This window comes from Pholcus phalangioides, unplaced genomic scaffold (genome assembly GCF_987345545.1).
Source record: "Pholcus phalangioides strain wild (caught in Gottingen) unplaced genomic scaffold, Ppha-v1.0 ptg000009l_1, whole genome shotgun sequence".
Lineage (NCBI taxonomy): Eukaryota > Metazoa > Arthropoda > Arachnida > Araneae > Pholcidae > Pholcus > Pholcus phalangioides.
This window is the reverse complement of record NW_028301602.1, coordinates 22,234,672-22,249,485: the sequence shown is the minus strand read 5'-3', so window position 1 is coordinate 22,249,485 and position 14,814 is coordinate 22,234,672.

Genomic DNA, 14,814 nt, shown 5'->3' with positions numbered 1-14,814 from the left:
TCTTCGTTTACAACACTATCCGACCACAATATCTTCCGAGCCAAATTGATGGTTCTGTAAGGCACTTGCTGCCAAGCTTTTTAAATAAGAGTAATAGAATTTAGGATGATAAAATAATGTTTTCAGAAGTTACTGACTGTTCGTTTTTTACAGAGCTTCGTAAAGTTTGAAATTACCTGCTCATCCATGGACTGAATAAAGAGGAGACGTAGTCGGTGGCGGAATAGTAATCTAGATTCAACCAAATTCTGGAGGGAAATAACTACAATTGCAGACTTCTGAAATACAACGGGATGTAGAACGCTTTGCATGGTCGTAAAGCAAGACTAATTCGTAAACCGAGACGTTTTTAGACCGAGTGTTGCCTGTGTGTGTGTATAATTTAATATTAAAATAATATCTGTGACAATAAGTTCTGTGTAAAATAAGTTCTTTACAAACATAAAACATATCAACCAATATAGGAACAGCATGATGCAAACGTTCAAAATGCAAAATGCAGAACACGCGAAATGTACAGGATGAAAGTAAACAATTGTTGGACATCACACCGTATATTATTCATTTTCATACTGCACACCTGTTTTAAAACGATATCCAATTTTACTTTCAGAGCTATTTACAGATAGTTCTGTTTTCATGTGATAGGTGGCAGCACAGGTCCTCCCAGCCCAACCGTTTCTGGAGTGTATAATATCAGAATATAAGTATATTGTAATCTGACACTATAAATATGAAATACACCAAAACAATTAGGGAACATGTATTATGTTCCACGAAGTTTTCCCCTCTTCATTTCACCGGTCTGCAAGTATCAAAAGGTTGAAGGACACTCTGCTCCAAAAATCCATATTAAAGCCGCTCGACAAAAATCTAAGAATTCAAAACCCACTCTTCAAGTTTCGATTATTCAAGTATGATTTTACTTACCATGAATTCATAGAATCGTATTCACACCACACTCATTCGTAGACCGATCTTCGTTTATTTCCAGACAATAGGAAAAATATTTCGGATAGTTTCCTTGAGGGGGGTTGTAGTGATTTACTTGAAAGGTACTGCCTAGTATCGGTCTTGTTCTAACATATTAGTGAAGATGGTACAAGAAAAAAAAAGGTAGAGTAGTAATAGTTGAGACATAAGACTTTAAGAAAGAGGGGGTTGCTTGTTTGGTTTGTTCGGTAATTCCAGGGTATATGGCGTGTATATAGTGTACCACAGTTTGTAGTGTCCAGATTTCGTGACAGTTGGAATTCTCTTCTGTTCCGATTCGGTTAAGTTCTGGTAATTGGATTCGGCGGGTCGGACGTCCTTTCTTTCTTCTTCTTCTCACCAAAGGATTGTCCGTGACAAGACAACAAGGAATGTTATCTTTTTTCTTATTTATTCGTTTATTTATTTCTTATATAATGCGAACGTGTACTGGACGATCTCCGTGTGTTGTTTCGTTCAGCGGAAACTACTTGAACTTGTAGATCTTCTTCGACTTCTTCTTCTTTGTAAATTTGTTCACTTTCCAGTAATAAGAAAACTTTTATGGTTTGGGAAACATCTATTGATTGGATTTTTATTGTACTATATGCATTCGAAGTTCCACTCTATAACCCTGGTGCCGAAAATATGTGGGGTGCATTTTCTGAGTGTAGAATTTTTTCTTTTGACCTCAGGGAGTTAAGCAGTGTGTGACAGAGCCCATTGTTGTTTCTGGTATTACAGTCCCATGCTAGGTCTATTCCCTCAAGTTTTCTCAACATCTTCGTCATTAAGGTAAGGCTCAGAAGAATGACTGCGCTGGTGCCTTATGGGTTTTTATTTGTAAAAATTCATGTGTCTAAGCAAAAGCCTTGACTGTCGCCAATCTCAACCTGCCACCCGAATGATCACTTTACACCCTTGTTTAGCCACCCCTGGCAAATAGTTTTAATTTAATTTACAATAAAGCTATTTTAGTCCGAAGAGATATATCGCCACAAAAAGCACCCATGTACTTGAATATTTCCTAATATTATCTTCAGTAAAATTACGTGCCTGCCGTATTTACACCATTTTCCATTTCAACCATAGCCATTCATCCCCATAAACACATCATAAACTCGAAAACCGAACTAAATTTCCCAGGAGAGAAACGTTTCGTGTGTCCCAATAAATCGACACGCATATAATCCTCTAGAAATTCACTGCTGCGGCCATATTAGACTCGGCAATCAAAGTTTAACGGGTGTAACGCAGACTTAACATCCCATGAAGAAAATTTAATAAAAAAACATTAAAAAATTTTACACGTTTTTTTTTTTTTAAATGAAAAAAAAAACCGTGAAGGAAAAACAACAATAACGAAAAGAAAAAATGGCATCCATTAAGTCATTCTCGCAGGAATTACACTCTCCCGTGATGCATATAGTGATCGTGTAGGATAGATATCACCTGTCCTACGTCGTCTCTAACAATAAAGTATCACAGGAGAATATTCATATGTGTTTGTGGGTGGGGGGGGGGGGGGGGAGGTTGGTAGCCCCCCCTCCCCGTCGTGAAAATAAAACGATAAAATTTTATCGACTAGCTGCTTCTTTTCTCCGTGGACGGACGCCATATCAAAGTGTCGGTACTGTATCACTTTATCGATAAAACGTGGCATGCGATTTTCTACTTCACTGATCGACTTCTTTCCGGATTGTCTCCGGAATGCGTGTGTATGTGTGCGGGTGTCACTTCCTTTTGCTAAGATATTGAAAGCGATGGATGTGATCTGGGGTTAAGGGATGTTACACGGAAGAGCCCTGTGATGAACCACGTGATATATATATATATATATATATATATACCCCCTTGATATACATGTACAAGTATATCGAAGATTTCAGTCGATAAATGTATGCAGAGTATGTATATATCTCGTGACTTTCCATATAATGCTGGGATATGTTTTTCCTTACTCTTCTTTTTGACACTTTATCGGCAGAAATGAGCAGCGATGAAAACATTCCGGAATGATTTCAGATGCTGATACAGTGTCTTCAACTCTTTTGGAGTTTTATTAAAAGACGACATTGTTTCAAGAGTGGTTTCGGAATTTTTTTTTTTGTGGGCGTAGCGATATGATACGATTTGTTTGATATAATTTTTATCGATAAGATGATATTGAAATGTAAGCGTCGTTTTGAGAGATGTGATTAGTTTTTAATACGTATGTGCATAATACTAGTATCGCATTTTTCCTACGTGTAATCAGCGGATTACACCTTAAAAAGAAATCGGAATTTGCTGGTGTGTATTATAGACCGCTTATCTGCAGTTTTTTGTTCCTTGAAAGGTTGAAACAGAAACAAATATTTTCACAAGCATTTTCAAAATTAACTTGGTGAAAATATATATATATTTTTGAAAATGTTTTCGATAGTACAGGAATGCGAGTAGAAAGATCGAAGTTTTTTCTACAAAAACGCGATACAAATACACGCGCAAGCAAGCAAGCAAACAAACAAACAAACAAACTTTTCTATTTTTAATTGATTTCCATTTCTTCCTTCCATTATTAATGAAAAAAAATTTCACATCATGCGGATTATACAACACGAGGATAATTTTTCCCTCCAAGTAGCGAAATTTACATCTTGAATTATACGCTGTTTGTGCGCAGGAAAGTATAGTGAAGCGATCTTTACACGTTTTTGTTGATATTATTTGATCTATATAATCATGGTACCATGTTTCTTTTTTGTAAATATTTTTGAAATTTTTCCGTACCATGAAATTAAATTGCCACTTCTCAGTCTTTTGGCTAACTTCAGAATATAGAAAAAAGATGGCATTACCAGTAAAACATGAGACAAGTATAACTCCAACAATATAAATGAATTAGGGCAATGCTTATGCATACACAACACGTTTCTCTCGTACCAATTCATTAGAAATTCCGGAAGGGAATGTTTACGGGGGTGCATGCACAGTTAAGTAGCAGCGGTGGATATAGTAGTAATTGTAGTTTGTGTGCTAAAAACTAATTTTTCAGTTATAATATTATTAGACACGCATCGCGATGACCTAGGTTAAATCACACCGGTGGACGCCTGAAGTTGGTTTTCTGTGGTTCCCAACTTCGAGGTGTGAACGTGAGTCGATCTCCCAGTTAAAAAGACTCGCCACAGTGAGCAACAAGCCTACAACGGGATAAAACCAATCATTCCACTTCACTCACTTCACCTCTGAAACATAGATGGCAGCACCGAAACATCAGACACGACACTAGATACACACTCAGACTGTTAGGTGCACACACACACTCACACTTCTGGCGCAGCTCACTCGGTAGTAAATTGCCCGTGGTGATAGACCGGAGTTGTGCTCGGTTTGAAAGTAATAATATTTAAAAAAAATTAAGATCATCGAAATGTATTGAACAGACCAAAAATTACATTTATTCCACTATCAAACACTTGCCAGGCCGTTTCGTCACATGCGCTCACCTTATAATGGCTTGGAGGCTCCAGGTGCATATGCGGGCCTCGTAATGCACCTACGAACAGTAATGCAATTTTATAACAGTGTGAAAGATTCTAAATTACCGGTGACCCCGGCAATTAGAATTTAGCAGAATAGATGAATTAGCATAAAAATTGGGACTTCCTATTATCTTCGGGACGGGACCTTGGGCTAATGGTCTATCAGCCTCCCTTATACGAGAACCTATACACTGTCGGACGGCAAAAAAAACAACCAGTAATTAAGGTTATTGTGTACATTGAATGAGGAGTTTTTCCATGAAATTCTTGTAAAGGCTACTTCAAAAAAGTGGCTTCCAACTGTCTCAGATCTCAAATATGTATGGGTTGCTTTTTTACGCAGCAAAACATTTTATTTTGACCACAGAAATATTGTGAATATGAACTTAGGTGGATTTCATCAGAGGGCAACATTTAAAGTTGAACTTCGAGGGTTTTTTTAAGATGGCTTCCAGTAGAAAGTACCTTCGGGAAAAGTGTGATTTATTACATAAAATTTTGCAATAAATTTCTGGAAACAATTGCATGTGAAGATGAATACATCCTGAATCCTCTTGGCTAAAAAAAATTGAAGGAATGGATTTTGCTTCACGAAAAAAAAAACAACAGAAAAATTGCAAATTCGAAAAAAATAAAGATTTGTTAACATTTATGTTTTTAATTGCATTTTTTGAGTATCAAAAAGTGCAAGCAGAGTGTGAAGACACATTATCAGGAGTTTTAATTTCATAAGAACGCAATAGAAGACAAACGGGATTTAAAATAAAAGTGACCCGGTAAGCGGAGCAACACATTAACCGGGTAACCCGCTAACAAGGTTTAAATGTATGCTTAGAAGCAACAACTTTTCAGACACTGAACAGCAATATATCATTGTATTTGATGAGAGATTGAATCCAACACTGACCAGACTCGATGGACGCATGAGTTGAAAACGTCTATTTCACGACGTCTCTATCAATGTCCGTAAATCAATCAAAATTCAATCAATAACAAAAAACAAAACAAGATATACAGATGATTAAATAAATAAATACAAAGACAAACCATCAAACAAAATACTTTAAACAAAATACAGGCCGAACAAACAAAAAAAAAACTAAACACAAAAAACAAAACTTTTCAAGCTGTCAACGGGACTGGACGCTTTACAAGAACTGGGCGGTTTCGGCCCTTGAGGCTCAAGTAGGTGGACGAAGCGGTGATAAAGAAGCCAAACAGTTAAAAAACAAAACCAGAAAAATAAATAACAACGTCCTTTCAAAGTACAAACTAACGGTCCAATAGCATCCCCAAAAGTACTCTTAAAAGGGAAAAGATCTAGAGGGAAAATAAGATTGGAAAACAAAAGGAACAGCATAGGAATAAATAAATAAATAAAAAATATATATAAATAAGTATATAAATGAAGTCTTGAGACGAACGTGAGTGGTTTTCCAGAAACTTTAAACGGGAAAAATCCTTTGCAAAAAAAAAAAAAGAGGAAAATACTAGAGACCAAATCGAGGGAAAATGGAAATCCAATACTAAAGTCCTTGTTTCTTATTATGGAGCCAAAAGACGGACAGAAAAGAAATGAAAACCGTATTTTTACTGAAACGACAGCATTTAGATAGAAAGAAAAAAGGAATTCGTATACCAAGGAAAACCACCGAAATCACAAAAAAATAAAAGAATAAGAACATTCCAGAAAGTGAAATTAGATTCAACAAATTCGTCAAAAACAAAGTTCTTTTATTTTCATTTTTTTTTTAAACCGATCTGGATGGAAGAAAAAACGGGAAAAGGCGGAGAAATGGTAGACAAAAAGACTAATAACAAGTGAAATTTATTAAGAAGACGCAATCCCATTCATTTAACAAGAAGAACATTACAAATGGGAAATGATCGTTAGATGATCAATATCGTACTATTTACAGCAGGGGGGGGGGAGGGGGGGGTAGTGCATAACCTCCGACCCGCGGGCCAAATGCGGTCCACCAAGTGACACCATCCGGTCCGCGAAAGGTATTCCGGTAGTAATGTATCAATACACACATCACGAGCAAAGACTATTTCCTTCATAAGAATAAGGGAAATCGGAATATATACTGGATATTGCCAATTATCGCATAAAATTGTCTGTCAAATGCGAGTAAGGTTTCCACTTACTGCCAAAATAACTTTCAAAAGCAAGTAAAGTTGCCAATTAAAGCCAAAAAAATTATCTTCGCCAAGTAAATAGTTGGAAATTACAGCCAAAAGAAATTTTAAAAGCCAAATAAAGTTGTCAATTGTAGCTAAACATATTGTCAAAGGCAAGTACAGTTTCCAATTAGAATCAAAAAAATTGTCGAAGGCTAGTAAGGTTTGCCAATCACAGCCAAAAGTATTGTCAAAGGCCAGCAAGGTCTATATCAGTGCTTTTTTCGCCAAGTCGTTTCTGTTGTGTTCTATCTCAGCATTGCAAGCCTAACTCTTAGGGTGTTAAAATAGCGCTGTATAGATCGAAGAATAAATTATTATAATATTATCAATATAATCATATATTCTAATATAATTAACTGTATAATCATCGTAATCAATTACAGAAACAGATTATCATTTTACATGTTATATAGATCGCAAAATTTATTTGTTTCTTATAACGGCCACTTCCCAATAGCGGCCGCATTTTCGCGGTCCCGTTAGTAGCCGCTGTTGGGAGATTTTTACTGTATTTCATTCAGTGCATATCAAATGCAAAAAATTCAGTGTTAGTCGTTTAATTGGTTCATTCAGAATAAAAGGGAAAGTAATGGAATGACAACGTAAAAGCATTCAAGAAACAAACTTTGAACGTATTTTTCTCACATCGAATTTCTGAAGTTTATGCAGTTCATCTTCCCAAACAGGTGCTGGAGAGAGGCGGGGCTGATGTTTTATCGAATACGGAAACTTCTGTTCACAGCAGAGACAAAAAAATTCTGATCAAAATATTAAAATATTTTAAACATTTTAAAATTTGGTCACTTATCCGAAATGTATCTGAGAATATAGTTTAAGATATTTATTGATATAATATGTTTATTTACAAGTATAGGAGGATGGTTGTACTTACATTACGGGGGAGGGGGGAGAGGATAAAAAACAAAAGAAAAGGGGCCATTAAAATGATACATGGGAACTCAAAATGTCAAATGTATTTCGCAAAATAACGATAATAACGAGTACACCTAAACGACTTGAGATAGGGTGCATTAACCCAACTAAAATGTTTAACAGCGATTAACAATTTATCGATTAACCGACCCGATACATCGATTAATATAGGACTTACCCTACTATTTTCTTCAATAATTAAGCAAATGCTTACAACCTACATCATACTTCTACATTTTGTTCTTGCGTCTATTAATTTTCATCTTGAGTGGGAGAAAAATCCATGACACATTTTAAAAGCTAATAGGAAATCAACCAATTCACATAAAGCTTTTTTTGATAAATAATAAACAAAAAAAAAATTCCAAATTCCATTCATAGATAAACGCTGTAACTAGAAAAAACTCGACATAACACATAAAAGTGCATGATTATTGTTTACTGCAATTTGCGTTACCGTAACTTGCGGATACTTGAACCTTGAGGGTTAACTCAAAACACAAAAAAAGTGTTTCAAATCACTCTTCGTTCTGCTGTTATGAAAATATACACACGATTCATCATGTCTTTAAAAAATAGCAGTTCTAGCAATTTTCTGAGACACTAAATTGCGCGTTCCCACCCTCCCACTTTTTCCAGTTCAGGTTATGTGGGTTTGTGATAAAAACACGAATTTTTGTGACCTGACAACTTTCACCTTACGTTTTTACACAATGCAGTCAAACGCTTAGGTGAAGATAAATTTATTTTCACATATAGTCCTTAAAAAAATAGTAATAGATTTTGCTATATTGAGAACCATTTAAAACAAAGTAAGAATTTATAAATAATGAATACAGTAGGTCCTCTCCATAACGGATATACATAGGACCAAAATTTTTGTCCTCTAACGGGGAGTGTCCACTACTGGGGAGGTACGACAAATACTGTGGAACATCACTCGTACGACTTTCACATTTATACCATGTTTGGCTTCGGTCACAATTGGTTCCTACACATTTTAATATACATGTTACTGTGTAAAAGTCATACACCGGTGGTTATGCATAATCACCAATCGTCTCGATCAAGAAATTTTGATCAAATTTCAATACATTTGTCACTTTTACCGGCGATTATGCATAGTTTCCCAAATAAATTTGTAAAGTCTGATAAATACGGAAAAAATTTATAACCATTCTTCTCTTCATTGAGCCAATTAGTTATTTTTACCCGTGCATTATATACATGCACAACACGTATTTTGCAATAGAAATTAAATTAAATTAAGTTTATGTGTGAAGAGAGAAGATGAAAACATTCATAACAACATTATCAGTCTTGTAATGTTCACTTTCTTCAGACACTATCAACAAACAAAACCAACATTACCATTCGAATTAACCATCCTGGACCATGATTATGTTCAGTTAATTAAGCAATTCATTGAAGATTCACCATATTTGCCAAGCACGAGCTTGGAATTGTACATAATCTTAGTTGAAAATGATAAATTCTCGATTTATGATCAAAAATTAACAAATTAAAGTTTTGAAAAAAATCAGAATTTATCCTGATTTTACTGTTCATTATCGAGAGTATCCGTTTACGGGGGGGGGGGGGGAGTGAAATACATTATAGCTCTATTCTACGGAACCGAGATCAGAAAAGTGGCCGTTAACGGGAGTGTCCGTTACTGGAGCTTCCACTGCAGTGTACTAATAAACTAAAAATACGGCTACTTTTACCCAGCCTAGAAGTGAGTTCAAGTAACCTCTAGCTACATGTTTAATTACATATTTGCGAATTCCACCGTAAAATTAATTATCATCATTATTTTTTCACCAATTTTCTTCCATTAAAGGCCTTATTTACCGCACCGACATGTTTTAAATTGTTGTCACATTTTTTGGATAAGAGATCAACATAGATTGTTTAAAAACCTGGAATGTAACCAGTCCGTGTCGATCTCTTATCAAAAAATTGTGATTATAGTTTAAACCATGTCGGTGAATACCGCCCATAGAGATGCATCTCAGCCCACTTTAAAATAAGGTCTAGTATAAAAATGAGGTTGAAGAATGGTTTATCAAACAGACCTGAATATCCAATTGTTTTTAAGGGTTGGCGATTGCCAATCATTCAGTTAATTTTTCACATTATTATCCTTATTAGGACAAGTTAGAAAGCTATAAAAGGGTGCTGAAATATTTCATTTTCAACATAAAAGAATTTATGTGCAGTCGATTCGCGATAATTCGAACTTCAATAACTGAAATATCTGTTTTAGTCGAAGTTTTCACGCGGCCTCCAGAACTTTTTCCGTATTTAAGTCGAAGTTTCCGGGCATGAGAGAAATTTAAAAAAATAGCATTCCACAAAACAGAATTTAGCTTAGCATTCAGCAATAGAATTTAGCATTTAGGAATAAAATTATTTACCATTGCTCAATAGAGTTTAGCATTTAGTAATTCGAAGTTTTTTATCGGCCGCTGCACGTTCGACTTTTATCGAGATTTGACTGTATTTTAAAATTCAAAAGGCGGGATTACATAAACATTTCTTAACAACTAAAACGTTTATAAGTGTTTTAATTTCAGATCCGGTGATTAATTTCCAGATTGGTCCGTAACTTAGTCCATTGCCTATTTAAGTTATTTATTTCATGGTAAATGTGTAGCTTGGGTCCAACTTACCCAAATTCGGGTGTTATTTGAACCCAAATTTCAACAGTTTGTTATTTATATATGAAATTAAAATTTTGGTTTGAAAGAAAAAAAAACCTAGAATCAGGGGGAAAAAATGTCACAAAAGTAATAAAAATTTGGTTGATATTAATTTCAATTAATTATTATTTTTTTAATAATAATTTTTTAATAATTGATGTTCTTAAAGCTGTGAAATGCACAAAAATGTTCATTTTTTTGGATCCGAGTAAATTCAAGTTACAGTACATTAAAACTTCCACGGTTAAATATGAGCACCCTTTCATCCGTTAAATGTAGACCGAGATTGAAAAATGTGGTAGTTTTATTAAAGCACAGCTTTTTTGTGTGTGTACTAAACATCAATTATGCATTGTCTGTGTCGCTTTTCGTGCTACGTCGAGTTTTGTGATAAAGTGTTACAGCGTCACCTGTGAGTAAAACTTTAAACATATTTTTACTATTTACAAAAGCAACATATCAATGCTACAAAAGATAAATATTCCATTAATTTAATTTTAAATGTATTTTTAAATATATATATTTTATTTTCTTGTATACTCTTTTTTAAGTACATTTTTCTCTTGATTTTCACTTAAACATTACTTTAGTTATACATTTTTTATGTTGTGGGTAATATTAAATGATAGGCAAAGCCAAGTGTTGTCCTGTTCGTCCTCTCGAATTGAAATTCGATGAACAATGAAACGTATTTCTGGAACAAGGGTTAACTTTTTTGATTGCCTTTTATAATTATAAGTGAACCATACTATAACTAATTAGAACACGCTGTTTATGTTGCGCATTACCTAAATTTTGCATTGAAGATAACGCGAGTTTTTCATGAAAAACTTTATTTAAAATTTTCTACTGTTAATTTCATTCAAATATTTCATGAAGAGAAATGCGTACAGCTGAGCTGTAATCTTTGTATCCTCGGACATGCATTCTTGAGAGAGATCAGATTCGCCGTCCGATGCAATCAGATATTTTTTGTTGTTATCCAGGGCAGCATTTTCAATTAGTGATTACCCGAACACCCTCGGTCAAACACTCCTATTTTATGAAATAGCCGCTTGCTAAATTTTAACCCTAATCTCTCTGCTGTGTTCTTTTCTGATGCGTGGCTGGAGCACCCGTTAGCATCTACTTGAGGAGCACCCGGGATCCGCGGACAACATTTTAAAAAACTGGTGATGTAGAAAAGAACCCGTACTTATTTTGATGTTCGAAGGGCTCAAGGAAGAAAAACTCTATGAACGCAAATGTGTTGTCGTATGGTTTTTATTTTGGGATACAAAGAAATGTATAATTTTTCTTTCGTTTTCATGCCCAAAAGTGGGCGTTATTCTGAAAGCTTTGTTCGGAGGTTAATCTTAATGTTAATCCAATAGAATGCGTTCTGTTCGAAGAAAATGTGGTCGTTGTTCAGTGGTTACTTTATTCGTGACCGTTGTGAGAGATTTTACTGCAGTAGGATTGCTAATATCTAGGCTAAAGGGGTATCTACCTAGTATGTAGGTACTACCTATAGGTATCTACCTATTTGTTGATAAAAAAGTAAGACATATATTTTTTTCGTCTCAATACCTGTTCGTATTAAACATATAAATTGATAAAATTTTGTTATTTCGGGGGTGCATATTAGCGTTGCCCGAAAGCAAATTGCTGGAAATATGCAAATAAATTCCCATAAAATGCAGGGTATGCGATTAACAGCGGTTTTCTGAATGTTCCCGTTACTGAAACTTACTATATTTTTTGTGTCACCACGGTTATTTTCGGCACATTAAAACTAATTAGATCGAGACCTACAATTTATTGCTGATTCTCAACGGCAGCGGCATTTTTTTTTTATTTTTAATATTCACTTAGAGATTGATGGGTTAACCGTCGGTGTCGGACTCCCTGCGGTGGCAACATTTTTCTGTGGTCATGTTGTCACTGTTTCTGTTGTAACATAGTGTAGGGAAAGCTTCTGACAAGGACAAATCGGGTATCGCACTCGCGACATTTGTGAAGATCCTTTGGTACTTTGGCCAAGCATCATATCGACTTGGGCTATTGCGCCTTCATTGTGATGTTGACATTGGTGGATGAAGCACCACGCGATTAATGAAATTATTTCACCTTAGTCACGAACTGCCGGCTGAAGCTTTACGAACATTTCGGACATAGAAGAAATTCAAGGAAGATTCAGATCCAACTACTCCTTCCGGACTTTCGTGCATCGCCCTGCATCAATGAAGATTTGAAACAAATTTTTTCCTGTATCAAAAAAAAAATCCCTCGTAAGAATAACATTTTCGCACACAAACGCATTAAAATATACCAATTCCTTCAAATATTTTTAAATGAATTTTTTAACTATTCACAAATTTATGGGACACCTTGTACATTCCAGAAAAAAAAACAACTGGAAATTAATAAAAAAGAAATTTTAAATTTCATAAAAAGTATCAAGTAACTGAATATAATATATTAAAAAAAATTCTTAAGTACTAAATAGAAAAAAATTGAACAGTTAAATAAATAATAAGGAAAATTAATTAGCTGAAATTTATCAATTTTAAAATTAATTTGTTTCTTTTATGACGCACGACATAATTGAATAGTGTTATGGTTCCATTCAGAATTTCTCGAAAGAATCTATATATAATTATTTTCCGAATATATACGTAAAGAATTCAATTCCAAGAATATTTTTTATGTAATTTTTTTCCTTCCAGCCAAAAAAAGAAAAAAACGCCCTTCAAGTGGACGGACTGATGGAGGACAAAAAAGGGTCCTCAATCTTCTAAGTTTTCAACAGCCGTTACCGAATCAATTTGGCTGAAAATTGCCTAGAAGTCAACTCTTGCGCCAGAAATTGAGGCTCTTTTGTTTCCAGCCATCACCTCCTTAAACGTTAGACGGATGGATGATGGCAAATGCCTTCCATTTCGTTTTCTTACTTCACAAGAATGAAAAGGCATTTGCTTTTGACAACCAATAAAAATGCTACAGAAGAGAATATGGATATAAATAACTTAAATTAAGTTCATTTCTCTTTGGTAGCAATTTTTGTTTTTGCCCTATCCTTTCGGTTACCGGGATTTCACTCGTACTATATTGCGTTATTGAGTTATTTTAAAAATGATTGAATACAGGCAGTTGTATATATATATATACTAGAAGAGAACAAACGCGAAATGAAATGGCATCGAGAACCGTAATGTTACGACGTTTCGTGTTCTTACGATAATAATTCTAATCGAAAGAAGTAGAAGTAAAAATAAACCGATTTCTGATGAGAATTCGAGAAATGCCCTGCAGATGGCAGAAAAATTGAATACTTTTCGTACAGGGTCTTTCACTAAAAGAATAAAATTTCTATGCTTCATTTCATAATTCGAGTAAATTATTAAAAATTATCAGCAAAGAAACAGAAGTGGTTTAAGACGGACCCCCAAAAATGATTATTAACCAACCAACTCTGATTTGAATATACCCTATGTGTGAACACTACACTCAGATTTTATCCAATCAACTACTTCATCACACTCTAATTCCAGTCATATATCTCCACACTGTAATTTCCAGCCAGTGGAGTTAGCGCCCGAGTGGTGCAGTGGTAAGATGCCCGTCTTCCACTATGAAGATTGCCGTCAAGGTTCACGAATCCAGGCATAGAACGTCGGAAGTAGGTTCTTTACCTACCGAGCCAGGGGCGACCATGGATGGATGGCGCCTTCATTTCCCACCCAGCTCCACTGGTTGGAAATTGCCGTATGGCAATATATGACCGGAGTTGGAGTGTGGTTAAGTTGTCAGTGGAGTCGGGTGGGAAATGAAAGAGCCATCTATTAGTGGTCACCCCAGGCTCGGTTGGTAAATAACTTGTTTCTGATGTTCGAACAAGTGGACCTTGACAGCAAGTGGAAGATGAGCATCTCACCACTACTAAACCACGCATGCACCTCGTCCATGTTCTACTGCGGAACTTCTAACGAATCGGTACATGTTGGAATGTATGTGTAGTGCTCCTATCTGCCCTCAACTTTTATGACCATGAGTGAAGTGTAATGATTGAATATTTTATCGTTGTAGGGCTGTTGCTCTCTGTGGCAAGACTTTTTAACGGGAAGATCGACTCGCATTACGAAGTTGGGAACCACAGAAAACCAACTTCAGCCGATCACCACTTTGGAAACGAAGGGGGCTTGAATCCGTTCCTCAAAGTCAAGAAAATAATTAGATGGATAGAAGACAAAGTGATCCCACAGACGCCATATCAGCCAATAGCACAAGTATAAACTGCATCACCTCGTCGTTCACAAAGAAAAAAGAAACCGTCAACTATAAAGAAGACTGACATGGCATAAGAACAATATCATGCCGTGGAAATCGAACGATTTAAATTGAGGATGAAATCGATTATCAATTTTATTTGATTTATTATTGATTTCAATATGCGATTTAGGATTTCATATTTGAATTAAGATTTAATATGTAATATATAGGATTATATG